General features: G+C 41.3%; 1 protein-coding gene across 5 annotated transcripts in view; it reads left to right on the forward strand.

The window, feature by feature from the left end:
* The first annotated feature begins 384 nt into the window (after positions 1-384).
* The window catches only part of BMPR1A (bone morphogenetic protein receptor type 1A), an 84,758-nt gene continuing 58,486 nt past the window's right edge, over positions 385-26,656 (forward strand). Inside the window, exon 1 of one of the 5 annotated variants that reach the window (XM_074830453.1) lies at positions 385-587. The gene's annotated coding sequence lies outside the window, so the exon portion shown is untranslated. Of the gene's footprint in view, positions 588-14,780; positions 14,800-17,116; positions 17,209-17,454; positions 17,543-26,656 lie in introns of those variants that run through there. The other 4 variants (XM_074830447.1, XM_074830451.1, XM_074830448.1 and 1 more) reach the window with 4 other exon arrangements.

A 26,656-nucleotide genomic window follows, 5' to 3' on the forward strand; every position in this document is an offset into this window, starting at 1 on the left:
ACGTGTTGATGGAAGGGCGGAGGAGGCGGGCGCCGCCGGGGGACCCGGCGCGCGGCCCCCGCCCTCCCGCTCTGCGGGGCGGCGGCCCCCCCCCCGCTCCAACGGCCGCCGCGCGCTCCCCGCCGCGAGGGGAGGGGGGCGGGGGGGGCGCGTGCGCCCGGCACCCCCGAGGGGCCGCCGCGCGCCGCGGGAGGCCGCGCCAGGACGCCCGCCGGCGGCCGTTGCTGCTGCTGCCGCTGCGCGCGCGCTGCGCGCCCCCGCCTCCCCCAGCCCCCGCCGTGCGCGCGGCCGCGGCCGCCGGCTGCAGTGATTGGAATCCGGCTCGTTCCCGCCCCGCCCCGCCCGCGCGCCGCAGGGACGGGCCGCGCCGCGCCGCGCCGGGAGCGCCTGCCGGGACGGAGCCTGCGCCGAGCCCGGGCCGTGCCGTCCCGCCCTCGCCCTCCCCCGCCCGACACGCACCCGCCTTCGCCCCCGTCTCACCGGAGCCGTCGGGGCCCCGGGACCGGCCTGCGGAGCGCGGCGGGGAGCGGGCCCCCTCCCCCTTGGCCTTCCCTCCCGCCGCGGAGGATGAGGAGCCCCCACCGCCGGTGAGTGCGGCGCCGCGCCGCGGAGGCCCCGGCCGTGCGTGCGGCTGAGGAGCGTCGGGGCGCCCCGGGCAGTGCCGCGCCGCCGCTCCCCTCCCTGGTCCGGGCGGGGGGCGCTTCTCGGCGCTGTCGCTCCTCGCCGTCGGGCGTCCCTCCCCCGACGGGGTCTGCGCCCCCTCCCGCCCCCGGGCTGGCTCTCCGGGGCCCGGGCCCGGCCCCGTCGAACGCGGAGACCCGCCGCGGCTTCCCCGTCCGGCGGCGGCTCTCCCGCCCCGACCTTTCTCCTCCGGGGGCCGGGGAGCGCCCGCCGGCCGCGGCGCCGCTCCCCGGGCCGGGCCGGGCCCGCTGGCGGGGGTCGGGCCGCGGCCGGCGGGAGGCTGGGTGGCCGCCGCGCCGGCGCAGGGGCTCCTCGGGGCCGGCGGTTTCCTGCGTGGGCACGGGGGCCGCCGGCACGGCGCTGGCGGGGCCGGGCCGCCTGGCAGCCCGCGCTGCCTTCCCTCGTCGTGCGCTCCCCCCCCCCACCGTCCCCGCGTCTGCGCCCCTGGTGTTGTAATGCCGGGCTGGGTGCCGAGCAGCCCCAGTCGAGTGCGCGGCAGCGCCGGGCGTGGGAAGGGTGCGGGGGGTAAGGTGCTTCGGCTTCCTTTCGTGCGAGCTTTAGACAAAGCTGTGCGCCAGCTTCCCGAGTCTGATGCCGTTTAGCGATGCGAGTAAAAACTGTCTGAAGAAAAAATAAACCCGCGTTGTCGCACGTACCTTCGTAGTTAAAGACTGTACTCTTGAGGACCGATTAAGTACGATGTTTTCATAACTGATTACGAAATCTATTGAAGAGGGTTTCAAACCATGAATGGCTCTTTACCACCCTTCAATCAACCACCCTCTGATTTTGGTAAAATTAAGAGCGAATTCAGCAGCAGGGAACGGTAGTAAGTTGTGGTATTTCCATTCAGCAGTTGCTTGTCACTTTGTGTCGAAAGTTGTTTGATGATTCTTCCCAGGGTAAATTGATTGCGGTTCTAATTTACATTTTTTGTTCTCTGTGGACAGGTAATTATTTTTGAGTTCTTGAGTTCTTTTCTCGAGTTAGTGTTCTAGGGATTGTTCAGGCCTGCTATCTGTAGGAACAGAGGAGCTCCTTTTGTAGATGAGGAAGACTGCTGGATTGAAAAAGTTGCCCGATTTGTAGTAGAACCTAGTCCTGGGATTAAAAAAAGTTAACACGAGAGCAATTTATATTCAGATACTTTATCCAATAGCCAGAAATACCCCATGTTGTGGCATTTGTAGCAGTCTGGATAGAATTCTTGATGACGCTGTGTTTGTCCTTTGTTCTTGTACTTTTGTTCCTTTTGTAACTTTTTCTTGGGTTATTCACCACGTTTTGTTTGTTATGTGAGTGTGTGTGTATTTTATATGTGTTTATATAGAGACATACAACCTGGTAGGCTTTGAGCTCTAGTCTGAAATTTTGTGGAGGATCTTGCACAGTGGCAAGATTCAGCTGCCAGTCCTTAGTACGTTCTGCTGGATGCTCTCTTCCAGGGATAATGAATATATGTGGCTGGATCTGAATCTTTTTTTAAAGAAAAAAAATTTTTTTAATTGTGAAGTCATTTAGGGTTGAAAGGGACCTCTGGATGTTATCTGGTCCAGCCCCTGTTCAAATTAGAGAAGAAAGCTGTTGCTAAATTGCAGGCTTGAAATGGTATGTTACTTGGAATTCACAGATCAGATAGGTGTTTACTGAAACAGTATGTAGCTGGTGCATAGAGTTTCTTCAAGTCAGTGTATCCTAATGTTTTTGACACTGCTCTGCAAGATCTTCACAGTGAGAATTGTGTGCTTTGTTGTGAGAATTAAAAGTACTGAGTACGGTGGAGTGTGTAAATGATATATGTGCTTTTTCTGGATACCAACATTCAGGAATTGAGGATCTCTTAAGTGGTGTAACCAAAGCAATTAACTTTATTCTTTATAGTAGTTGGTTTAATTGTTAGCTCTGACTTGGAGTAGTTCAATACAGTTTTGATCACGTTTGGGATTGAATGTGGTGCTTGTTCAGATGTGCAGTAAACAACATCTGCTAACTTCTTTCAAAATGGACATGTGTTTGCCATAGATGAGCATTACTGTTTGATGAGATGTCATGGAGTATTGTGTTGCAAAGAGAAAAGGATTTTGAAGGCGCAATAGGTAGCTTTACTTCCCAGAGACTTGAAAGGCAAGCAATTGATGGATAAATTGATTTTTAAAAAAAAATTATTATGTTTTTCTTGGTTCTAAAATTAGGAATGATGATAACGTTTTATGTGTTCTCCAAGAAGCAGTATAGAGATTCTGTGGCTATGTAATATGTAAAAAAAAATGTAGGGAAGGACATGCTGACTTGCTAAATATTCACTAAATGATATTTTTATAATGAGAAATCAGTGCAGGCTATATTTTTAAAAGAAACAAGCATTTTTTAAATAGTGATATTAAATAATTCTGAATTAATGGAATCTCTTAAATTGTGTGTCAGCGTAACTAAGAACTCTACAACTTTCCAAGGCATAGTGGGGCACAGACATGTAGACAGGTGGATCTGAGTACATCCCCTTCACAGAAGGGATCAAAGAAACAGATATTAGTGCTTGCACTAATTTTGGTATCGCCAGGCTTTCTAAGAGAAACAAGCCTGCCCTCTCCAAAGCCCTTAAAAGCAAACAAACCAAAGAAAAAAAAGATACCCTATCCTTTTATTTTTTGTTCATCATTGTGGCTGGTAACTTTTATGATGTGGACAGTATCTCTTTCCAAGAGCAGGTAAAGTTCTGACACATGAAGCTGCAGTAACTTATTTGATAAAATGCTGAAAAGCATAGACGGATGAACGAGACCAGACACTATGTGGCAGGGAACGTGTCATAAATGTGTATGTTTCTACCTTGCTTATGTCAAGCATCAGTTGAAGATCTGTCCTTTCTCTCTGGATATCTGGGGAAGTGTCTGGTGTTTCCTGGTTCCTCAGTAAAAAGAGGACATGTTTTCGGTGCCTGGGATTTTCTTACCTTACCTTACTGTCATGTGTAAATAAATGACAGAAGGAACTCAGTAATTTGAAGATATATCACGTCAGAGTTGTGTGTGGGTGCAGATGGAGTACTTGGAGCCTTGTTTCACTTGCTAATATTCCCACAATGCAAGACTAGGGGGTGGGCGCGCATGTGCTTGGTGGCCTGACAGCAAACTTTTCCTTTAGCTGCTGCTGATTTAGTGGTTCCACTTTTTCCTTTCTTGAACAAGATCTGCAGAACCCTCTGCAGTTCCCCCACCACACTAGTGCTGATGGTCCCCAGTTGAAATGATGTCTTCTGGGCCTTCCATGATGGTTAGTGGTTTAAAGGGAAAGCAGGGAGTTTCTTTCTGCCTTCTTTTCTATAATTCCTTAACAGTTGCTGTGAAGTCTGTTGAGGGTTTGATATTGTCAGACATAAAGTAGTTTTACTTATTCTGAAAAACATTTAAAACTGAAAGCAAACGTAAAATTTAACCTGCTGTATTGTGCCCTTTAAAAATAATATGGAGACTGGAATAGGTGATTGAAATTGGGCAAAAAGTTGAAATAGTCACCTCATTCGTCATCAGTGTACAGAAGACATCATTTTAGCATTCAGAAGGCTCTTATTGAGAAGATATACGGAATAGATGTTTTGTGAGGGATTCAGTCTAGAAACATCTGCTCAGTACTTTGTACGCTGGGTATGTAATCCTCAAGAGGTTTAGTTTGATACAAATAGCTGGCCCACCTCTGACCAGGCAATCAACTAGGGGACAAGCTGCTAACTTGCCAGAATGGTCTTCGCTGTGACTTAGCTCCCCAGCACCTCACTGGATGCGTTTACAGAGCGTATTGGGTGTATTTTATGCCCACTCTCCCCCAACAGCAAAACAAGGCACTTATTCTGCTAGTCTTCAATATATCTTCAATATATATTTTGAGATCCATTGTATTAGGCTTATGACACAGAAGCATTTTAGGTCATTGAATATTTGATATATTGAGAAGATGGAGAACTTCATTCATGTAGTGGTAATGATAAGATGCATGAGTTTCTGGTTATGACCCTCTTGTTTCAGCTGTATACAAGTGGTATGAAAAATATGGTCATTCTGTTTCAGATGTATAATCTAGGTAAGTTTTATTTCTTACCTTTTTTTCTAATGGGTACTTTGTAGTTGCTTTTCCATTTCATTTGAATTCCTTGTGTTTCAGTTAGGTTTACTGTTTCATGATGGTCTAGCTAATAAAACTCTAAATAAGTATTAAAGTAGGAAAATAAACTCTAGTTCATGATTGTGATAATATTCGTAGATTGTATATGCATGCCGAAAGGACAATCAACAGCAAAGTCTTATTTAAGGTCCATTGTGTTACCACCTCAGAATTTCTGCAGTGACATCTGTTGTTATGATGAAAGCGATTGGCTTGATGAAGCTCTTCCTTCGAGTCATCAGCCGAGCCTGCTACCTGTGCCGAAATCACTGGTGGTTGTGTTCATTGTGGGGGAAAAGTGTTCTGAGTAGCAGGAAGGGTATGAACCTTATTTAAATGCTTTAAAAGGTTCTGATAAGACAAAATCCGTGGAGTAGTAGTTCGTAGGGTACATACCTGCAGCACATGGCTGAATGCTCTGATCCTCATTTTTTCCCCAAAATAGAATTCCCCAAAATACAGAGGAAAATATAATAAGCTTAAATATAATTTTAGTATGTGACAACTTGGCTGTGCGTTAAAAGGGGGGAAAAAATCAGTATTACTCAGCTCTGCAGTACTGTAGCTTAATTTGCATCATATGTCACAACAGCAGCAATGCTTTTTACGAAAACTTGAAATCACTTAAATTTTCTCAGTGTCTCCTCAGATAATTGCTTTACGTGATGGCTTCAGTCAACTTTATTAGCATAAAATGTGGAAGCAACTAGCATTTCTTTGTGACTGTATTCCCTCAGTTCACCATCTTAAAGTGAAAACTGTCAATCTTGTCGTGTTTTGGCCGATAAAAATACAAGCAGATGTAGCAGGAGTCGGAGAAATATCAAAGAAAGTCTCAGAAGATGCGTACCAGGATACAGACCTGGTTCATGGAAGTGATTTCCTTTTTCACTGCTGCAGCTGTAGAAATGGTCTAAATTTGCTTTTCTCTTGCCCTTATAGTGTTAATTATTACAACTGTTTCTTCATTTGAAAAAAACCTGAAAATGCTCATAGGCCTTAACTCTTCCTCTATAAGAGCCTGATCCCAAACTTGACTGGAGATTGGTGAGCAGAGCCCAAATGAGGGCTGGAGGACGGAAGTCAAGAGATTTTACTTCTGCAGAGAATTAATATCCTGCTCATGAAAGATTGGTTGTGCAAATGAGTACATTATGTGCTCAGAGTCAGAATTTCAGGGATATAGAAGTGATGAATAAGCTCAGATATAAGCTTCTAAATGAATTATTCTTTTTCCTACTCTTTGTTCAGTTGAAATGCATAGTGTGGTGGAGATGCAGAGGCATAGGCACTCTCCCATGTTGTTGTGCAGGGGTATAGAGGGTTTGAAAAGGAAGCATGAACAGATAAGTTGTGAGGAATCATTCAGCAGGAAGAACGGGTACTGGAAATAGGAAATACTGTATCACCCCCTTGTCCCCTGTGCTTGGGAATGAAAAGAACTTGGAGAGTAGTATGAGAAGAGAGCGGCTTATCAGAAGAAGACAGTGAAGTTACTGGAAATGCAAATGAGAAAACCAGAAAGCTGTGTAAAACGCGCTCCTCCTTGCTGCATATCCTTCTTCGTGGAAGAGAAATTAATCTTTTACAGAATGCCTTGGAGAAGGTTTCAGAAACCCTCCTGTACCCTTCTCTGGGTTGTCCGAGGAACAAGCCTCACAGCTCACAGACACTGGTTTGGGCAACTGAGAGTTAATTGCAAGACGGGACTGGGACAGGGCACAGGAAGGCACTGCCAGCTAATGAGGTGCAGCCATTCTTAGACTCAACACCCAAAACATGGACTGTCTTCTGTTCAGGTTACTGAAGGGATTTTAGCAATAATCAAAAATTCAGTAGCGGTACTGAGTGTTAAGCAGAAATGTCCCTGATGATAGATACAGGAAGTTTTATTAGGAATTTTGTTTGTGTTGCTTTCAAGTATTTTTTAAAACTTGTTAGTTTTAAAAGAGAGACAAAGCAAACAATAAATCTCACAGAATGAAAAAGTGCTTTTTTGTTTTTATGTATTGATGTATTTTTCTGATTTTTATCCTCTGTATTTACTAGTTCACAACCATTTAATCTTTTTTTGTGAAAATATCCTATAGAAAGTTTTCTGTAGGAGTATTCTGAAGTGTATGCCATTCATTAGGATTGACAATTGTGCCCTTCCTCACCCAAGCAAATTATTACTGTGAGTTTAAAATAAAGATTTGATAGGTTTTGCAGCAAATCTGTCATATTTGCTGAGCTGAACCAGTAATCCCATTAGTGATAATACTTCTTTAAAACTCATAGTGTGGACCGCAGTTTATGACAGACAGTATTGTATGCACTAGTCTTCTACTTTGGTTAGATGAACGGAAATATTTTTGAACAATGTTAACTCCATTTAAAAATATTTTTTACTACTTTTGCATTAATGATTCTTTACTGAATTGATTTAAGTTGACAACCAATGATACTGATCTGCACTAATCTTTGTATGTTTTTTAAAGCTCTTTTGGTACATGGTGAGTTAATATTTTTTTTAAGCTTACAACTATAATTAATTTAATGAGACTCTAAAAAGAAAGAATCAAAACCTGGAACACTGTCCTACTCAGAAGGTAGGGCAGAGGGCTCTGATGAAGTGTAGGAACATTGCCATATAGCTGATATTCTTCAGTTTCCTGCTCTTAAAATTTCATGGAAGGAATGCAGTTAGAGACTCGCCAATTTGGGTTAAACCAGGAACTGCAAAATAAAACCCGACCCAGACAGGACAGTTTTTTCTTCAAACCCAAGCCTCTGTTGAACTGTCTGTTTTTGTTCCGCCCCAGCCCTGCTTCACTCCCCCACCTCTCTTCAAATTCACAAGTTTTTAAATGTAGAGATGTTTCTAATTTAGAAAATTATTTTGGCGTAATGAACTAAAACAGAAAGGAGGGGACTAAACTGAGGGAGGTCAAAAACCAGATGGAAATAGAAAATCTGAAAACATCTAGTAAAAAAAAATCACCCTTGAAATAATGGAATCTAAATGCTGAAATTATACATCTGCTCGGCAGCTGTGCATTCCTTAGCCAGAGGTTCTGCTGCAGAAATGGCATTAGTCAACTTTTTCTCAAAGTTTCAAATGCTGTTGTATAATATTTACATGTCTCTAATACTTTCAGTAGTAGTCTTAGGAACCTGGGGTGGGGGGGAGTATAGAGGTGGAGGGAAGCGCTGGTGAGCTGATGTAAGAATTTCCTTCTTTGTCTTTAAGCATCTGTAGTGTGTACGGTTGTTCACTGCAGTGAAATGCTGTGATTTTATTACTTGGTGGTTCTTCATGAGTATCTTTTAATTTCTGCTGACTTAATTTCAGAGGTGAGGTTGGTTACAGGAGAAATAACCAAATAAAAATATATGAAATGAGGGTGCACTAGTGAGAAAAGAATGTTACAAATGAAGAAGCCTGCCTCAAGTGTTTTGCTCCCAACAATGGTCAGCAATATTGCTCCAGAGGAAAGCGCGAGACAGTCTGCAGCAGACAACTGTGGAATTACACCGCTCTCTGGAAGTTTCTTCCTACATCCCAATAGCCAGGAGCTAGTTGAGACTGCAACGCACATTAAATACGTTTACGTATATACACACAACATGTTTTTATACAGTATCTTAAAATGTTAAATCATTTTAGTTAGAAAAGGTCTCTATAAACTGTTAAACAAGTTATAAAAATGCGTAATTTCATGTTTTTCTTTGTGTTCTTTTTCTTTGTACTGTTTTGACAGTGTTGGTGTTCATCGAAGTTACCTGTTGGTACTGAGATTTATATATGTTAGAACAGGTCTTTGAGCAGGGGTTGAGTGCTGATGTAAAGGGTGATTTAGTTAGTGCAAAAGCCTATGGTGTTTTTTTCTCTCTTAAAAGGTAACAACCAAGGTGATTCTTGCTTCAAAGAATTTTAGCCAAAATTTTAAAGTTTGAGGTTATGTAAGATGTCACGGTTTTCAGAAATGTTGACTATTGTTTTCAATGTGTATCTGTTTTTGGAAGAGTAATTGTTTACAGGAAGGTATTTTTTTATTATGTCTACTTGGAACAACTGAAGGTAAAATAATTCTCCTTCAGATTACTTTCAATGAGAAGAGCTGTGGATGTGCTACAAATACAGATGGTAGGGTCTCCTGAGGATTTGAAAGAGCACAAATAGGGCTTGGTGCAGGGTGGTGGGTGGGTTCAGGTAGCAGGAGTGTGGGCAGAGGAGCAGTGGTGCTGTGAGAAAGGCTTGCTGGGTTTGAGCCCTGGAGCGCAGCAGGGTGGGCGAGGTGGGCAGAGGTGGGACTCATCCTTCACCGGAGCCCTCCTCTAATGGGGTTTCTTACCTGGGGGTAGGAGCAACAGAAATGTGGATCTCCTTTCTCTGTATGTAACTGCACAGCACCTCTTCCCATATCCATACATTTCCTTTCTGCAAGTAGTTACTGTTCCATTGTCACTATTGATTTTTCCCTCCATTGTCTGTGACTTTGTCATAGTGTGAAATGAGGTTTCAGGCTATTAAAGCGTAGCCAATGACAAAGTTTCCCTCTGCACAGACTAAGTTTAATACTTAATTTATTTGGATTATTTTTTGCCGTACCTTGTGGAAAAGACTGGGCACAAACAGGAGAAATTGGAGGTATGTGTGCAGCTGCATGGCTGCAGTATTGTTGAGATCAGAGATCTGGTGGGACAGCTGCAATGGCTGGAGTACTGTGAGGACTGGTTATGGGCTCTCCAGGAAGGACAGGCTGGGATGACGAGGGGTGCAGGGTGTTGGGGGGGGGTTTGTGGAAGTGCTTTTGGAATTTGTGGAGCAGCTCTGCCTTTTCGGTGGATGAGGAGTCAGTTGAGAGTTTATGTGTCAAGATTAGCAGCAGGTGAGCGTGGGTGATGTTGGTGAGAGTCTGATAGCCTTTTGTGATGAAATGACTAGCTCAGTGAGTGAGTAGAGAGCAGTGGATATTGTTGATCTTGACTTCCATAAGGTTTTTGACAGTGTCTCTTGTAACATCCTCATCAACGAACTGATGGAAGTACAGACTAGACAAATGGACAGTGAGACAGATAAATTGAAAACTGGGTGAGCTACCAGGTTCAAAGAGTTGTGATCAGCATCATGAAGTCCAGCTGGAGACCAGTCACTAGCAGTGTGCCCCAGGGGTCAATGCTGGGTTCCAGTACGGCGCAACATCTTTATAAATGACCTGGATGATGGGACAGAGCGCACCCTCAGCGAGTTTGTAGGTGATACAGAACTGGGAGGAGCATTTGATAGGCCAGGTGGTTGTGCAGCAGCTCAGAGGGACCTGGATGCACTGGAGAAGTGAGCAGAGAGGAACCTCATGAAGCTCAACAAAGAGAAGTGCAAAGCCCTGCACCTAGGGAGGAATAACCCTATGTACTGGTACAGCGTGGGGACTGACTGCCTGGAAAGCAGCTTTGCAAAAAGGATCTGGGGGTCATACTGGACAGCAAGTTGAGTATGAGCCAGCAAAGAAAGCCAGGAGCCTTCTGGGCTGTGTTAGGGAGCATGCTGTGGGCAGGTTGAGGGAGGTGATGATGCCCTTCAGCTCGGCATCTGTGGTGAGACACATCTGGAAGGCCCTGGCCAGCTCTGGGCCCACAGGAAGAAATCAGCAGGTACCCCTGTGGCAGTGAGGTGCTAACAGCTTTGCTGGAGGCAGGTGACAGGGGCTGTTCTGTTCTGTGTGTTTGGAAGTAGTGTGGAAAGGGGAGTGAATGGTGAGGTGGTGAAACTTGTAGCTGATACAGGTGTTGTAAACTGGCTGTAGCAGTACTGAATGCCTTGATGATAAGGTATCAGATGAGGTACAGTAAGTGCAACGTAATTTAATTTAGAGAAAGGAAAAACAGTAATAGGCTCTAAATTAGGTATTAACACTTTGGGGATATCTTGGATAGTTTTCCAAACATCTCTTTGCTGTGAAGCTCCAACTTTAGATTGCACCTATCTGCTTACGGTGTCTAAAACTTTTTTTTTCCTTTTCTTTCTTCCCATTGGCTGTGTGTTTCCACTGTCACTTTTGTATTTGTGGAATTGTGGCCATGTGGAAGGTTGGATTTGTATGCTAATCTGACTGAAAACTAACCCTATAAAAAAGCCCCTGGGTTTTCAGTAGTTCTAGCTCACCGTGATACCATATGAGGAGTAAGGGGAGAGGATGGGAGGCACTTCCCTTCTTACAGTCAGCACAGTCTTAAATTTAAGCCAATTTTGAAGCAGCATTCTATAGAGTTAGAATTAAAAGTTTTTTAAAAATGTGATTATGCAGCTGTTCACATTCATTATGTATGGACACACATGTTATGTAGCTCTGGTAACACAATTTCAACAATGCCATTAAAACTAGAAGGTAATATTTTTTTTTTTTTCCCATCTTTCCCCAGCAGTACTAATGGGATGCAGTCCTAAGTGGAATTGGGCTTCTTGAGTCAGGGAAAGAGAAACAGCAGAGTGGGAAATGGTGATGGTAATCCATCAAACCTTAAATGAAATTAAGAAACTGATAGGAAATAATTTTTCACCGCTGTTTTTTTCCTCCACAGTATAAGGGAATGGCAGGTTACAAGCACAGTAAAATGTGGTGTTTCTTTCCTTCCTCACAGCAAATACTTTAGTTGAAGAGTCACTGCCTGAATATATGGCTGGCAGTAAAAGTACTGTGCAGGTTTGTGATCACACAGATTTGTTGAAGGATGTGTCCGTTGATGGCAGTAGCACAGTCACTTGTGTCCATTTGTAGGTCAGGAAGCACACAGGCTTCTGGATGGAGCAGGGGAGGACTCTGTTCTTCCTTCTGATAGCAGGCAGTGTCACAGAGTGCTTGGCTAGACATCTGCCATAGTGCAGCAGGCTAATTCATATGCCTTTTATCACACCCACACGCACCCAGGCACGTCAGCTCCTCCGCTGTTACGCTCAGTAGTGTCTGTAACGCCTACAGTTGGGTGATTTATTATTTTTTTTTTTTTATATTGCACTGGCATCTAGCTGCCTTCATTGACATGTTTGTTGGGTTTGGTTTAATGATATTGCCATCAAACATGAAGTAACATGTTTTTAGTGTCTACCTTATCTTGAACATTTTCTGTTCATGTACTTTATTTTGCTTTGTGTGGAAAGGCTGATAATATAGTTTCCTAAGGACTGGAGCAGTACAGCCAGGTAGACTTTCATTGATGTCTGCAATGAAAATCTGCTAGATGAATAACTACCTAGCAGATGAAGAGGGCAGTTCTGTGCTACAGATAAGCAAGCCTAGCAGCCAGGTACACTCGAAGGGCCAGTTCTACTCCCTGTTAACGCCACCCTTGTGCGTCCTTGCCTTTTGCTTTACTGCGGCACTGGCTGGCACTCCTCTGATGCTGTAGGAATTTAAACTGGCTGAAAGCCGATTACCTTTTTTGCCTTTTTTTTTTTTTTTTAAAACAGGCTTCACTTCTTGCCAGCCAAGCTGTGGTTGTGGGGGCAGACCAGGTGCCAGTGTTGGCATACAGAACAAGTGCCCCTTCCAGATGTGTTGTAGTGCAGTGTGCTTGTGGGTAAGGCTGCTGTTTGGGAGTCTTACCCATTTTGGAACACTCTTTTCTCATTGGCTTGAATAATAGTGAGCCCATGTAACTTCTTAGTGTATACTGAGTGTATCTCCCACTCCCCAAGGCAAAAATGGGTTGAGCAGAAGCTTTACTTTCCTATCCCCGCATTCCTCTTTGCTCTTCTCCTTTTGCAGTTGTGTCCTTTGTTTTGTAGTTTTGTTAAGTGTTTCTGTCTCTGATGTAGTATGTAAAGTTTTGGATTTTGGCAAATTCCTAATACCTAAAACTTCAAAGACAAGCTGCATGTATCAGCAGGCTTGAAGATTAGATGTCTGGTAAGATTATGGAGTGGATGTCACGCTGTTTCAGTTTCAAAGGTCTAGAGCTGTGTTAACGTCCCTAGAGGTGAAGGATGTTATGATCAGAAGTGTTCAGTAAACTTGTTATGCCTGATAAGGGGGAAGTCAATATGCACATACTGTCCAGCCAGTGAGACGTGTTGTTTGGCACCAAGAGGACGTGGGAGGGAAAGGGAGAGAGAATGGTGGTTAGAGGAATATGCGTGTGCGTGGGGAAATGGATATATTTCAAAGGACAGGGAGAGTGAAATCATACAGGATATAGGGAGAGAGCTGGGGCAATTATGTTGGGAAAAGATATAGACCAAAATAGAACATAAATCTGTAGGAAACCAGGCCTTTCTAGGTCTGTTGCTCATAGTGCAATTTGTTTGATGTGTGATGACTTCCCTCCCCCCCCCCCCCCCCCCCCCAATGAAGAGGAAAATTTGAGGTGAAAGGAAAAGAATCACTTGAGGTATAAGAACCAGAAATACCATAGGTGTGTGTTTGGCATCACTGCCAGGGCAGAAGGGATCAATTCAGCTAATTTTTTTTTCTTCTGTTTTCCTCATGTAACCTAGGCTTTAGTAGAACACAGAGAAAACACAATAAAATCTTTATATGGCAGGGACAGATAAAACATGTATGCTGGTCCCAAATCCAAGGACATTTATTGAGTCAGTCAAAAGGAGCTTCAAGTGACACGGCATCTAGCAAGTGAAATGCGGATGTTCCTTTCTGTGTATTACATGAAGCTGTCTCATGGCTATGAATGGGGAAATAAATTTGAGAGTTAAATACAGTCTTTTAAAATGTATTTTTCAAAGAACTGCTGCGGTTGAAGCAGAAGACTAGCTTTATGACAATGGACATAATGGAATTAAATGCCATCTTAACAGTGCAGTTGGTATGAGAGAATAATCTAAAAATACAGTGTTGAAATGTCTGACAAGGTCATAGGAGTACCAATGCAGCCACATGTTTATATATTAGTATGTATGCAATCCACACTCCTCCACCTACTGAACCCATTATACTGGAACAGAAAACAGATTTTGTATAAACTGCTTGTTGCAAATTCACTTGTTTTTGAAAATGCTGGATTTGCCAAATGCTACTCTTTCGTACTATATTTTCTCCTCAGCGGGAAGCATTATCATCCAGAAGTTGTGCTTTTGGAGGGTATGTTAGGAAATATTTTATCCTCGTGCAAACAAATTTGCCAATACTGTTGAGTTTTTAATTTCAATTTAGAATGCAAGTTTCTAAAAGTGTACTTTAAAAATAAGTTTATTTAAAACAGTAATTTTGATACATCTTTCAGAAGATTGTTTCTTTGCTCTTCAAAGGAGTAACACATAGGCATAGCTTAATTTGGCTAGACTCAGTTCAGTTACAGCTCAGTGGAACTGTTTGTGCACAGTTAGGTTAGAGATTGATGTGTAAAGTAGCACTTGCTAGAACAGATATGTTCACAGTAACATATCTCATGAAATGAAGTGTGTTCAAAAGGATGGTTTGTTTAGAATGACACCTGTCAGGCTCTGTATTGCTTGTGCACCCAGGAGTAGTACAATTAAAAGAAGTTAGAGAACATTTTCCATTTCAGTACTCCTTTTTAACAGTACTTCATGTGATCTACTTTGTGTCTTTTCTGTAGATAATTGTTGTTTCACCATGTATGTCGTCTTCTGTGATAATGTAGTCTGTAGCTTTCAAAGAAGGTTGTGATTGTGAAAACATTAGAATTGTTATAAGCATGTGTATTTCCTGGCCCTACTTCTCATTTGTTACAATTAATTTCCATTGACTATGTGAGTTTATGGTTGTTGGATTGTTTGGTTTGGGTTTTTTGTTGTTGTTTTGGTTTGGTATTTGTTCCCCCTCCAGTGACTGGTTGTTATCTTTGCTGGCATGAAACTTGTGCTGAACTGAAGTACTAAAGGCATTTGTGAGTCCCCTCATAAAACATCACAGTCACGGTTCCTATCTGCTCTTTTGGAAGACAGTGCATTAGCAGAGAATCCTCAGCAAAATACGTATCCTTTCTTTTATTTTTAGCACGGTAGGTTTGACCCCTTTTGAAGCCTTTGGGATTACTTTGTATTCTTAGGGCTGTCTTAATTTTCTTTATATACAGTGCTTGTGTGAAATAATCCCAGTAGTAGGTCTTGAGACCAAAACACGATCTGTAGGGGTAAGGGGGAAGTTTATGTTAAAAGACCCAACAAAGTACAACTACAGGGAAGATGCTAAGGGTGGAACTGTTATATAGGCCTTCTGAAAGAGAATCAACATGTAATAACTTCTTGCAAGCCATTTAATAGCTGTCAGGTAATCATGTTACGGTGTTTTGAGCTTCAGTTTTAATGTGTAAACATACTTGCTCTTCCACTTCTAACCAACAATTTGAATAAATTTTATTCCAACCAAGTAAGCATTATTAAATATATTTTAAAAGAAAAATAACTGATGGTTTTTTAGAATATTTGGTGCCTTTTCTGTTACCTTGAGGTTAATGAAGAAATGCTGAGTAAAACAGAAAATGCTGTCAGTTAGAAATTGTGATCCTACTTTGAATTTTGATTATCTGACACAAATTATAAATCAGAAATAAATGATCTAGAAATAAATTCTGTAGATGAGTAACAGATGAGAGGTTCCTTCGGGGAAAGATTTAAAAGATCTAGAATTTTGCATAATCTCAAAGATGAAATGTATCGTATGTGATGCATACAAGCAAAATTACTGTATTTTGCCTTCTGTAAAATAACAAGAGGTCTTGCAAATATAAGTCAATATTTGCATTACATAAAAATATTTGTTTAAAGTGCTCATGTTCTATAAGTGACAAAGGCATTTGAGTAGGATTTTTGTTCTGATATATAACAAAAAAAAACAACCCTGCATTTACTCTGCCTAGAATACAAGGGTAAAGTAGCCAGCTGTTACTGCTTCTGATCCTAGACCTGCAATAACCAAGGTTAAGAAATGTTCATAGTGGATTTTTTGTAAATGTATTAGTATATTGATAAGGGTGATTGTTTCAATCATACTGCCTACTTTAGTTTTTTTTTTTTTCCAGATTTGAAGTCTTTTGGAAACCCCCATCCTAGTGGTATTTGATATTCCTCACTAGATTCTGAAAACACTGCTTCAATTCAAAATCTCTTATCATTTAGAATTTGTTCCTATTTGTAATTGGGAACCAATACAGGCAAAACTGTGTGAGTGAAGGATTCTACATCTAAAGATCCCTCAGCTCTGAATTTCTGGTTTTGACTTCTTAAATATATTTTAAAATCTGGGCCCAGAACTTGATGACAGTTAAGAGTTTCTAGCAGCATCTGTTGCTAGTGAGATGTTTTTTACATGAACAGAGTGATTCAACAGATAGAGTGTACACTGGCGAAAGGTTCCTTCTTGTTAGAGTTGCAGAAGAATTGCCACCCTTGCCAGTGTTCTGCAGTATCATACTTAGTTAAGCCAACAGAAGTATCAACCACCTCCTATGGAAATCAAAGAGAAAGTCAGTGTGAGCTCCTCATTGCCACACTGATGCCCCAAAGACTTGCACCCTCCCAAGCCCTTGGGGGCTTTTTTTTCTCTCCCTGATAGAATAGCTCTGGTAGTATATTTAATGAGTAAAATTACTACTGCTGGAAAAATGTTTTTCAAGTTATTCTTTCTCTCTTTTTACACTGTGCTATCACTAGAATGATTGATAACTTTTTTTTCCAAGTCTTTGTCTCTTATCTAGTAGGATAATGGTATCTTAGAAATTTCAGTATGTTCAGAATGGTAAAAATGTTGGCTATTTTGTTTACAGCAAAGTACTTAGTTACTCCAAATTGCAACAGCCTTTTTTCATGCTACAGAAATATTATCTTTTAGAGAAAATAGATGGAGACAGTTTTTGTATCTGTAGGATCAGCTCATCTCTTGAGGTGTATCTTTATTGTCTTTATTGTTTTTTCTGTGTGTGTAATTGACTGAAAACTTAGACATTTAGTGTCCTTGCATCCTAAATAAACTCTATGTGTATAGATGGAACAACTAAGTGGATTCATTTGGGTTTATGATGTGGTGTTCTGTGTGAAATTGTCATGTACACGAATGTTTGGGCTCTGAAACGCAAGGCTTTTTAGATGAAAAAGGGCTATTCTTACTAATTCCTCGCTTCTGAGTAAGATCTATTCGTTTCTCAGGTTAGTGAAAGTCAGGTGAATTTTGAGTCAGGGTAGAGATGAACGGAACAAACGAGACCTTTATGGCGGAACTGAGACGCGATTGTTCCCGCGCCGGGCTGCCGGTGGCTGGCAGCGCGCCGGTGCCAGGGGCACGGCCGGGCACCTCGGCCGCGCCTCGCGGGGGAAATGGGGAACGAGACAGAAGTGGGTTTCTTCCCTATTTCAGGAGAGGACGCGAGCAGCTCTGTTCCCTGCTAGGCAGCGCCGAGATGCCATTTTAAGAGGTTAAATGACTTTCCGAGCGCTGCGGGGCGGGAGGAGGGGCGGGAGGAGATCGGGTTACTGGCTCCGCATTCCAGCGCCGGCGCTGCGCGCCGCGGCCGGGCCCGGCCCCCGTCCCGCTGGCTCTGCTGCCCCGGCCCCGGCCGGGCGAGGCCCGGGGTGGCCCTGCGGGGGGGCCCGGCCCGGGAGCGTGCCGCTGCTCCGGCCGCCGCCGCCCCGCCCGGGGGGCGGCCGGTCCCACCGTTGCAGGCACGGCAGCTGCGGGGAAGGCACCGCCTCGTCTAGTGCCTTTCACTGCGCGGGGATTGCGGCGGGGCGCGTTGGCTCCGAGTGAGCGTAAGAACTTCCTAGGAAAGAGCTTGGGTTTGAAGTATTTTTAGATATCGGGAATCCTTGCTGAGCTGTAACAGTGTTTATAAAGACTTTCTGGAAACATTATTGTGCTTAATTAACTTTCTAGCTCTCAAAGAAATGTTTTATCCGTTGCATTTATTGCCTTCTCGTTTTTCAAGGTTTTTTTTTAACCTATATTTACAGTATTATGCAAATTCTAGGTAAATATTTACTTTTTCATGGAGATGTAGGTTTGTGTATTTTGCTTGTTTTCCCATCTCTTCCCATGGATACAAAATAGCAATTTGAAGTAATGTGTTTTAAAGATCGTATAATTTCCATTTAATGTTTGCACTGCAGCAGTACTGGGTTGTTCCTTGGCAGAACAATGGTTGTGTACTTAGTTCAGGCTTTTTAAAGCTTTCACCATTAAAAAAAAAAAAACCAAACCCACAACAAACCTGCAGCAGGAGAGTATCATTAAGGCTTTTTATAATAGAACTGTGTTTGTATTTAAAGTTTCAAGTTGACTTTGGAACAAAATGCTCTGTGGAATATTTATTGTAGTTGTTACAGTGCAAAGATACAGCAGCGTCAGCTTATATCTACTCTTCCCGTAGGGTCGTTAACATGTGTACTTCTCTGAGGCTGCATAAATATTTTCAAGTAAAAGAAGCTAAGAAGAAAATCTTAATTTGAAATTCTGACTGTTGTGGGGTTTGGTGGGTTGTTGTTCCCCCCCCCCCCCCCCCCCCCTTTTAAATCAGATTGTAAATAATTCTGTCAGTGAGGTGTCCATAACTGTTGACTTTTTTTCTTCCCTCTACCCTTCTGTATGATATCACAAAAATGAGATAAATTACTCTAGATTTCCTTCAAGAGCAAAGTACAGCTTTGTTCATGGGAAGGCTCAGCAAGGGCATGAGATACCACACTGATTGGAGCCTAAATGATGAATACTGTATATCAAGTGCTGTGAAATGTACAAAGCGAATCAGCTGCAAAAATATCTTCTCTAGCAACTGGCTGGAGTTGTATTTTTTGTAAAATAATATGAAGCTGTTAGATCATGGGATTTTTCTTCATGGCATGTAACCTCTTTGTAGCAAAAGAGGTAAAATGATCCTGCTTGTGGTTAGAAATGCAGCTCTCTTGTCAAAGGAATTCCTTTTATTCCCCTCCCTCCTCCCACAAATAAAAGCAATTGCCCACTGAAATGGGGAATCTTGTCAAAATTCTGCAGTTTTAGTTAGGGCGAAGCACTCACAGAGAGTATCTTGTTCTGATGCAAATTCTTTGAGGAGTTGCTGCTGCTTCATCCCTGAGCTCCCCCAAACCAAAGGGCTCGAACTGATTCTCTGCAGGGAGTCTTGTGTCTTTTACCTCTCCTACCAGAAGTCTCTGGTACAGGTTGGAGATTTTTCTTCTCAGCCTGAGCATGAGAAATCTAGTCTTGACTGGTTACTGTCCAGTCCACAAGTTTAAAATCTGAACATAAACTTTTGGGGAAGATTTAGTTTACCCTCAGGTCAATAGAATTTGACCTTAAGAGCAAAAATGAAAATGGATGCTGTATGTCATTTTCTTAGTAAGACTATATATAGTAAAAATAAATTACGTGATCATCTCATGTACTCTTTAGCCAAATTCTTCTCAGTGTTTTCTCAACTTATTGTGTCCTATGCTATATTTCAAAATGTGTGTAGTGTTGGTTAAAAAATGTTTATTCCCAAAAACCAGCATGCAGTGGATGCAGCTGCTGTTGAAAATATATAAAGGTAACTGATACCAAAAAACTCCCAACCCACCACCCTTTTGTTTCTGTTCCAATGTGTACATCTCTCATGGGGTTCAGTGCAGTTCAGATAGCTTCATCATTTTCGACCTGAGATCTTGGTGTGTGTACGTATAATGTCTAGAAGTGAGAAAAGGTACTTGTGCCAGTTCAGAAACTTCAAGCAGTCTAATGGTGATGGTGAAGCCCCTGTGCTGAGATCCAGGGTAAATTAATAGATGCAGAGCACTGGTACTATTGTATCACCAACGCCCAACTTCTGCCTTAGCTGAAATGGAGTGTAGCTGCTGCAGTCATGCTGTAGGTTAGCAACGAACATATCTAAATTATGTTGCTTCTGCCCACGCATGCTTACCTTGCAAAATGTTTGCATAGATCTTCATAAAAACACTTCCCTTAATCTGCCGTGGCAAGCAACAAAATTATTTTGGCACTAAGATAACATGGTGTTTGAGTTAACAACCTTGCAAATGGAGGATATGCTGTATGTTTCTAGTGTTGGTTTAGCTGTAAAACTCTGGGTTATTTGTTCACCTTTCTGATAGGGCAGTGAGATAATGGGTGGTTCTGCGCCTTTCACTTCTTTTGTTATATTCCATGTAGCAATTGTGGTGACCAGGTTAAGTCATTTCATGGTCCTGATCTGTCAGAAATCCAACCTATCAAAAAAAAGCCCCAAACCAAAACAAACAACTGATGCAACGGTGTTGGCTTTTTTATCTGAGGAACCTCATCCTTTGATTACACGGGGTACTAGCTCTGGTCTGCAGCTGGGGGGAGAACAGCAGGATCAAGATTAAACCTTTTGGTTTTGGCTCATGTTCTGCTGAAATAGAACAGAAATCATAGCTAGCAGGCTGCAGGCTCGGCCTTCCAGGTCTGGGTCCCCCAGTACAAAAGAGACGGATGCAATGGTGTGGCCTGCAGCAGAGGGTCTGCCAAGCACCAGGTGTGTTTGCTCAGCCTGCAGAAGGCTGAGGAATGATCTGTTGTCGTCAGCTACCCTATGGGTGTTTTAGAGAAGGTGGAGCTAGAGTCTTCCCAGGAGTGCATGTTGAAAGGATGATAAATTAGCGGTTACAAGTTACAGCAAGGTAATTTCTTACTGGATGTAAAAAAAAAAAAAAAAAAATAAATACAATGGTGAGGTACTGGGGCATGTTGCTGAGAGAGGCTGCAAAACTGCTATTCTTGAACATGTTCAAGATATTACTAGACAAAGTCCTGAGCAACCTAGCCTAACTTTGAATTTGGCTTTGTGTTGGGCAGGAGGTTGGACTGAGTGACTTCTGGAGGTCTCTTCCAACCTCTGTGAGTTGATGGTTCTATCTGACAGCAACTTCAATGTGTGGAGTTGCCAGTTTGTGTGAAGTGATCACCTTGTCTTCCTCCGGAGCTCTGACAGTTTGTGTCTCATCTGATTTCTAACCCAGTCTTAATAGGTGGTTTGGTTGGTCCTTTTTTATTGTCATCATATTATATGACTGAGTTAGTGAATGGAAGACAGGAGCAAAAATTGCTTGACCTTGTTGAACACCAGCCATGTTAGTTTATCTGGCTGCAGTGGTTAAATTTGATTTGTATTGTGTATCGGGGGTTAAAATGAAAACTGGAACTTCAGTGTATAGTTTGCAAGTGTACCACCATCTTCCTTTTGTTTCACTTGAGGGAAGAACTGGGCTAATGAATGTGGCACTGAGTGATGGCCCTTTTTTTAGGGTCAGATTGGTGGGCTTTTCTAGCAGATCTTTCTTCAGAAGGAGACTTCACAGATTATTTTTTGTTTGTTTCAATTCACTTCTAAAATTAGTTACTTGTAACTAAGGTTTATTTCTTTTAGATGGCCTGAGTTCTAGCGTTTTAAAGGTCTAGGTTGGGGCATGAAGAACTATGTGGACTATTTTTTTCTGTTTATCCTCCATTTGTGGTAGTCTTCTATTCCCTGATTTAAGTCTGTCTCTTTATAAAGAGAACTGAGGCAGGAGAGCTGCCAAATGGTCTAGTGCTACAGGCTATCTGACAATCTCAATCTGAATATTTTGTCAGTGGGAGCTATTGGGTGGATGCCTAGCATTTTTTTTATTTTTTTTTTTTAGTCTGACCACTTAGTTGTCTAAATAGATTTGGGCTCCTATTTTATTTTAAATCTTAGCATTTGTATTGGCAAAAGTAACTGTACATAGTCTTGTGCTACCACAGTTATTACTTACATCTTTTAAAATTATGGGTGTTTGTGACCTGGGAAAGATAACATTATATGATGGGTGTTAAATGTTGTTTGTTTCTAAGCACATATTTGAAACAATGGAAAGACTGTAAAAAATGCTGAAGTTCTGAAGTGTTTCTTCTGTCAGTGTTAGATTTGGCAGTGGTTCACAAACATGAGAAACAATTTGCCAGGAAAGAAGTAACTCTTAGTGTACTACTTGTGAGTCCCATGATTTTTCTGCAAATGTTAAAATCCTATTGTAGGGCCTAGAAGGGGGGACTTTATGTCGAAGGGAACTAGAAGTAGTTTTCCTTTTGTGGGGTAGGTTATGAAATGATTATAGGTTGAACTGTTGGCCTGTAAGCAGTTATTTTTATATAGATATGATCAAAAACTGACAGCAAATGTTTTTCAGCATAAGTTTATGCATGTCGGGTTTTCAAACTCAAGAAAGTACAATGGTATCATTTCTGTAATAATATGTAATAAACTCTGACAGGTTTTGAATTGGTGTTCTGGCTATCTGCGAGTCTTGCACAAGTAAAGCATTACGTTCTTTTTCCACTTGGATTTTTCTTGGCTATGTTATCAAATGTGAATATTATCACTCAGCTCCACAGAATCCTTTTTATTTTAAATTTTTAAATCAAATTGTTAAAGAAACAGTGTTGGAACTTGGTGGAGGACCAGAAACCTTAAGGCAGATTACTAAACTAGAGAAAATTCCCCAAATACTAAAGGCAAAAATCTTTTTCACCTGTTCTTTGTATATTTTCCAAATATCAACTGTGTACTGGCATTAAGTAAGATCTCTTCCTACCCTCTTGTTACTACCTATTTCAATTTAGACTGTTTGAAAATGGCAGCTTCTGCACTGCACATATATGAACACATGAAGATAACTTCAAAGGACCAGTGTTAGCTTGCAAGTCATGTTTACTTGTTGGGTGGTGCGTATGAGTTAAGCCTAAAACCAGAATATTCATAGAATCATAGAATGGTTTGGGTTGGAAGGGACCTCCAAAGATCGTCTAGTTCAACCTCTCTGCCATGGGCAAGGACACCTTCCACTAGACCAGGTTGGTCAGAGCCTGGTCCAGCCTGGCCTGGAATGTTTCCAGGGATGGAGCATCTACCACCTCTCTGGGCAACATGTACCAGTGTTTCACCACCCTCATTGTAAAAAATTTCTTCCTTATAGCTAGTCTGAATCTACCCTCTTTTAGTTTAAAATTACTACTGCTTGTCCTATTGCAACAGGTCCTACTAAAAAGTTTGTCCCTGTGTTCCTGTATTTGTTTACATTATATGTTGACAGCAATTGTGCAGCTGTTACTTCTTTTCTATAGCCTGTGTTTTTCCCCCAAACATCATTAGAAGGTGGAAATACAAGCATTTATATCTTTCTTGGCTTTTATTTAAAACTGTGCATTTGATGTTTTCCTTTTTGTTACCATTTCTAATTAAAGCTTATTTCAACATCAACAAGAAATAGAATGGATCTGTGAACCAGAAAGTGCTCTCAAATGTGGATGTAGTTTTATCAAAGAAAATTCAAGAAAATGTCAGGCAAATACTAATATTTTTTTTCATTAGGTGGGGAGGGAGTTTGTTTTGTTGTGTTTTTCTCTTGCCTTAACTCGGGCTTTAAAAAACCAGTCCATTTCCTTGGAATTCCTTGGAATTTTGGGCTTTCTTCTTGGTTTTTGGTTTTCTTTTTTTTTTGTATGTGTATCATTTAAATTTGATCACTTTAAATATCATTACTGTCAGAAAGTAGAGGTACTCTTGCAAAGGATTAGCTAATTAGATAAAAATTGTTCCTCCCCTGATATATTCTTTGTAATAGCTGTATTTGAAAATTTTCTCACATAAAAAATGTCTTTTTTGATTATTTTTTAGTAGCACATAAACTGAATAGCATCAAAGGAACCCTTTTTAAGGAGGGTAAAATAAAGATTATAAGATAAACGTAATAAAGATAAAACCAGATTATAGGCAACTTCCCATTATAATTGTTCTGCAGTTCTTAGTACTGCAGTAGCAGAAATAATGATTTCAATAGTTCCTCGATTCTCCATAAACTATTTATTTTCACTGTTGCTGACAGTGGCTTGGAAAGCTCTTTATCTGCTTTTCAGTGGTAGCTGCGTATCCTGGTGGTGTTGTATAATTGGCGTTTCACACAAATTTTTGTCCTAAAAACATAATATCATAACAGTCTAAAGTATTAAATGGGCTTTTCTGGTTTTTTTGGTGTTATATCCTGTCATGCTTTTAAGCAAAAAGAAGCCCTTGTAGATCATCAAAATACATGCAAAGAGAGATGTAGATCATCAAAATACATGCAAAATACATGCAAGTTAGAGCTTAAGCTGTGAAAACTTCTAACATTCATGACCACATGAAAGAGCAGTTGGCTAAAGAGTGTAAGAATTGTAAAAGTTTAAAGTTACTAATTTTTAACAATGTAGAAAATATTTTTTTAAATAATCCAGGTGCCTAAAGACCTGTAGAAAAATAAAGTACTATTACTGTGAAATAATGGAAAAGTTGTTTGTCATTTCTTCATGTGTGGTAGACAATTTGCTTTTTCAGATGCTGCTGTAGAGCGTCAGTGCACCTGAAGCAGCATGACAGGGCTGAGGAGCTTTGGGATGAGTAACCTCCCTTGCTGTATGGCTAGGTTGAATTCTGGAGTATTTTAACTTCTGTCTGGAGAGGAGCAGTAGCCAAAACAAAGCTGTTCTCTCTCCACATCTTTTCCTTACCTCTTTCATTATCTTAAACAGTCTTCTTCATCTCATTCAGAAGTATAAATATCTTCAGTTATTCAATTGTTTAAGACACCTTCCCATATACATTGCTGATAAACTTTTCTTTATGACCTTTGGAGCTGATGGAGGATGAACTCTTGTTCTTCCTCCTCCTACTGATACACCTGTGAAAGTCTCAGCTATCCACTCGAACAAGAGGGTATTGTTTCATCCTGCTAGTGTTTTTCCTGTATTTGATGTAACCTATTCTGTATCTTTAAGAGCATCTTGATCATGCACTTTTCAAATGATCATGTGTCATTCTTTTTTTTTTTCTTTTTTTTTTCTCCTTGGAGGCAGGTACTAAAATTCTGATGCAGCTTTTCAGTTTGTCAATTCTAGGATCAAGTTACAAGTAGTGTGATAAGAATTTCATATCCGAACTGCTGCTCTTTTTCAATATCTTAAGAATGTTCCTCTTGAGATAACTCATGATATCTCTGATTTTAGGAAAGGGCAAGACCCATATAGTCTGATCAACATGGAGTTTTGGTGGTTTGACAGTCTAAAATTAATTTAATCAGACCACTGAATTATCATATAACATTCTGGCTTATTAGAGACAGACATCCTGTATTTTAAAGAACTTGGCAATTTCTGGGTCTCACCTGACTACCAGACATACACGCACAAGCAAAATATATTAACAGCATCTTTAGCTCACCCTTTCCTGGGTTTCCTGTAACTTCAAACTTTATTTTGTTCTTACCCCAAATACTCTTTCTTTCTAAATAAGGATGAGTTAGGTTATGGAGATGCTTATATTACACTAATGGCAGGCATCTGCTTTAGTGACTGCCAGAATGATTGCATGCTGCTTTGATCAAGATTTAGTTGCATTGCTTAGATCTTTCAAGTTCTGTTTTCTTTTTAAATATAAAGAGCTGTAAGCTTGTTATTGAATTGTTGTGTGGTTCTGTTTAAATATACTCAAATATTTGTTCTATTTTAGTTTTGAGAATATACTAATGTGAGAAGGAATGTGTAAGAGTACTGCTTCTATTCAGCAGAACTTCTGTTTAAACATACTCATTTATTTCTGTTCACTTTAGTAACTTTTATTGTTTTATCTTGTGACTCTTCTAGAGCCAGCAAAACAAAGTCAGACTTTCTAATCTTCCTCGTGTGCTTGAAAGCTTGTTTCTTGACTTGCAGTTGTGTATACTTCAGTAAATCACTTGAGGTAAATTCAAGGACATGTCTGGGGTATGTACTTTCTTTTGCAGAATCTTACACTGTTAATGCAATGTCAAGAAAGTGATCTGGTTTTGACCCTGGGTTGAGTTGATAGGGCTGATAGTTAGGAAAGCTGTGTACTTCTGTGGGACAGTGTGAAAGATACTCCTATAAACGGAGCCTGCTGCTGCATTGCTATGTAATTTTGTGTCAATTTTAGTCGTTTTCAAAGCTGCTTATAAAAAGGTGGAAGGTTGTTTGGTCCTTCCTAACATTCTGTGGTTTATAAGGAAGGGGCTACATAAATAACATTTCTTCATGTTTTTTACGTTTTAAAAACATTGGAATATTGAACTTGTTCCTTCTTGTCTTTGGAAGACGTGTAATCTTACAAATTTTAAATTCATAACCTGTACATTTTTCCCACAGTTGTTTATTCCAACAGTTGCATTTCAGATTTGAACAAGCAAAAGTAGTTGTGATAGTGTCTATATATATCTTCCTTTTATAATCTTTTTTAATTATATGGTATAGGAGTTTTAATTGATACACCTTGCTGTAAAAAGAAGACAGAGGCAAAATGTAAATAACCAATCCTTTATAAAACGCTTCAGGAAAAACTGACTTTTTTTCTGTTGTTTACTTTCCATTTGCTCTTGGACAGTCTTTCACCTTTCTTCACCTGAATAAGGAAGGAAGCTGCTATCCTGAACTGGGATTCTTTACTATTTTGAATGAATACTCTTGGAAACTATCCAGTGTTGAAATCTATCAGCACTCACAAGTGTGTTGCGTTCTTGTCAAATAGGGAATGCTGAAGTTCCAGTAAGTCAGTGGGCTGAAATTTGTTTCTGCAAGGAGTAAGGAAATTCTATGGCTTTCTGGTTCGGTGGGAATGATGTTAGGCTCAAAAGGCATACCTGAAGATTAACGCTTCAGTTGCATTGTTATTATCTATTTAAACTATGAAAGTATTCCAAGGAATGCTCCCGTTGGTGAGATTTGTAAGTCCCATGCAAGTTTGTCACTTGAGCGTACACCTAGATGAGGCTGAATTTCTTTAGAGCCCAAGAGGTATTCCTCTGCAGTTGGGCCTTTTTCTTGATGAATTTTTGAATAGT

Source organism: Strix aluco, chromosome 7 (assembly GCF_031877795.1).
Source record: "Strix aluco isolate bStrAlu1 chromosome 7, bStrAlu1.hap1, whole genome shotgun sequence".
Taxonomy (NCBI): Eukaryota; Metazoa; Chordata; class Aves; order Strigiformes; family Strigidae; genus Strix; species Strix aluco.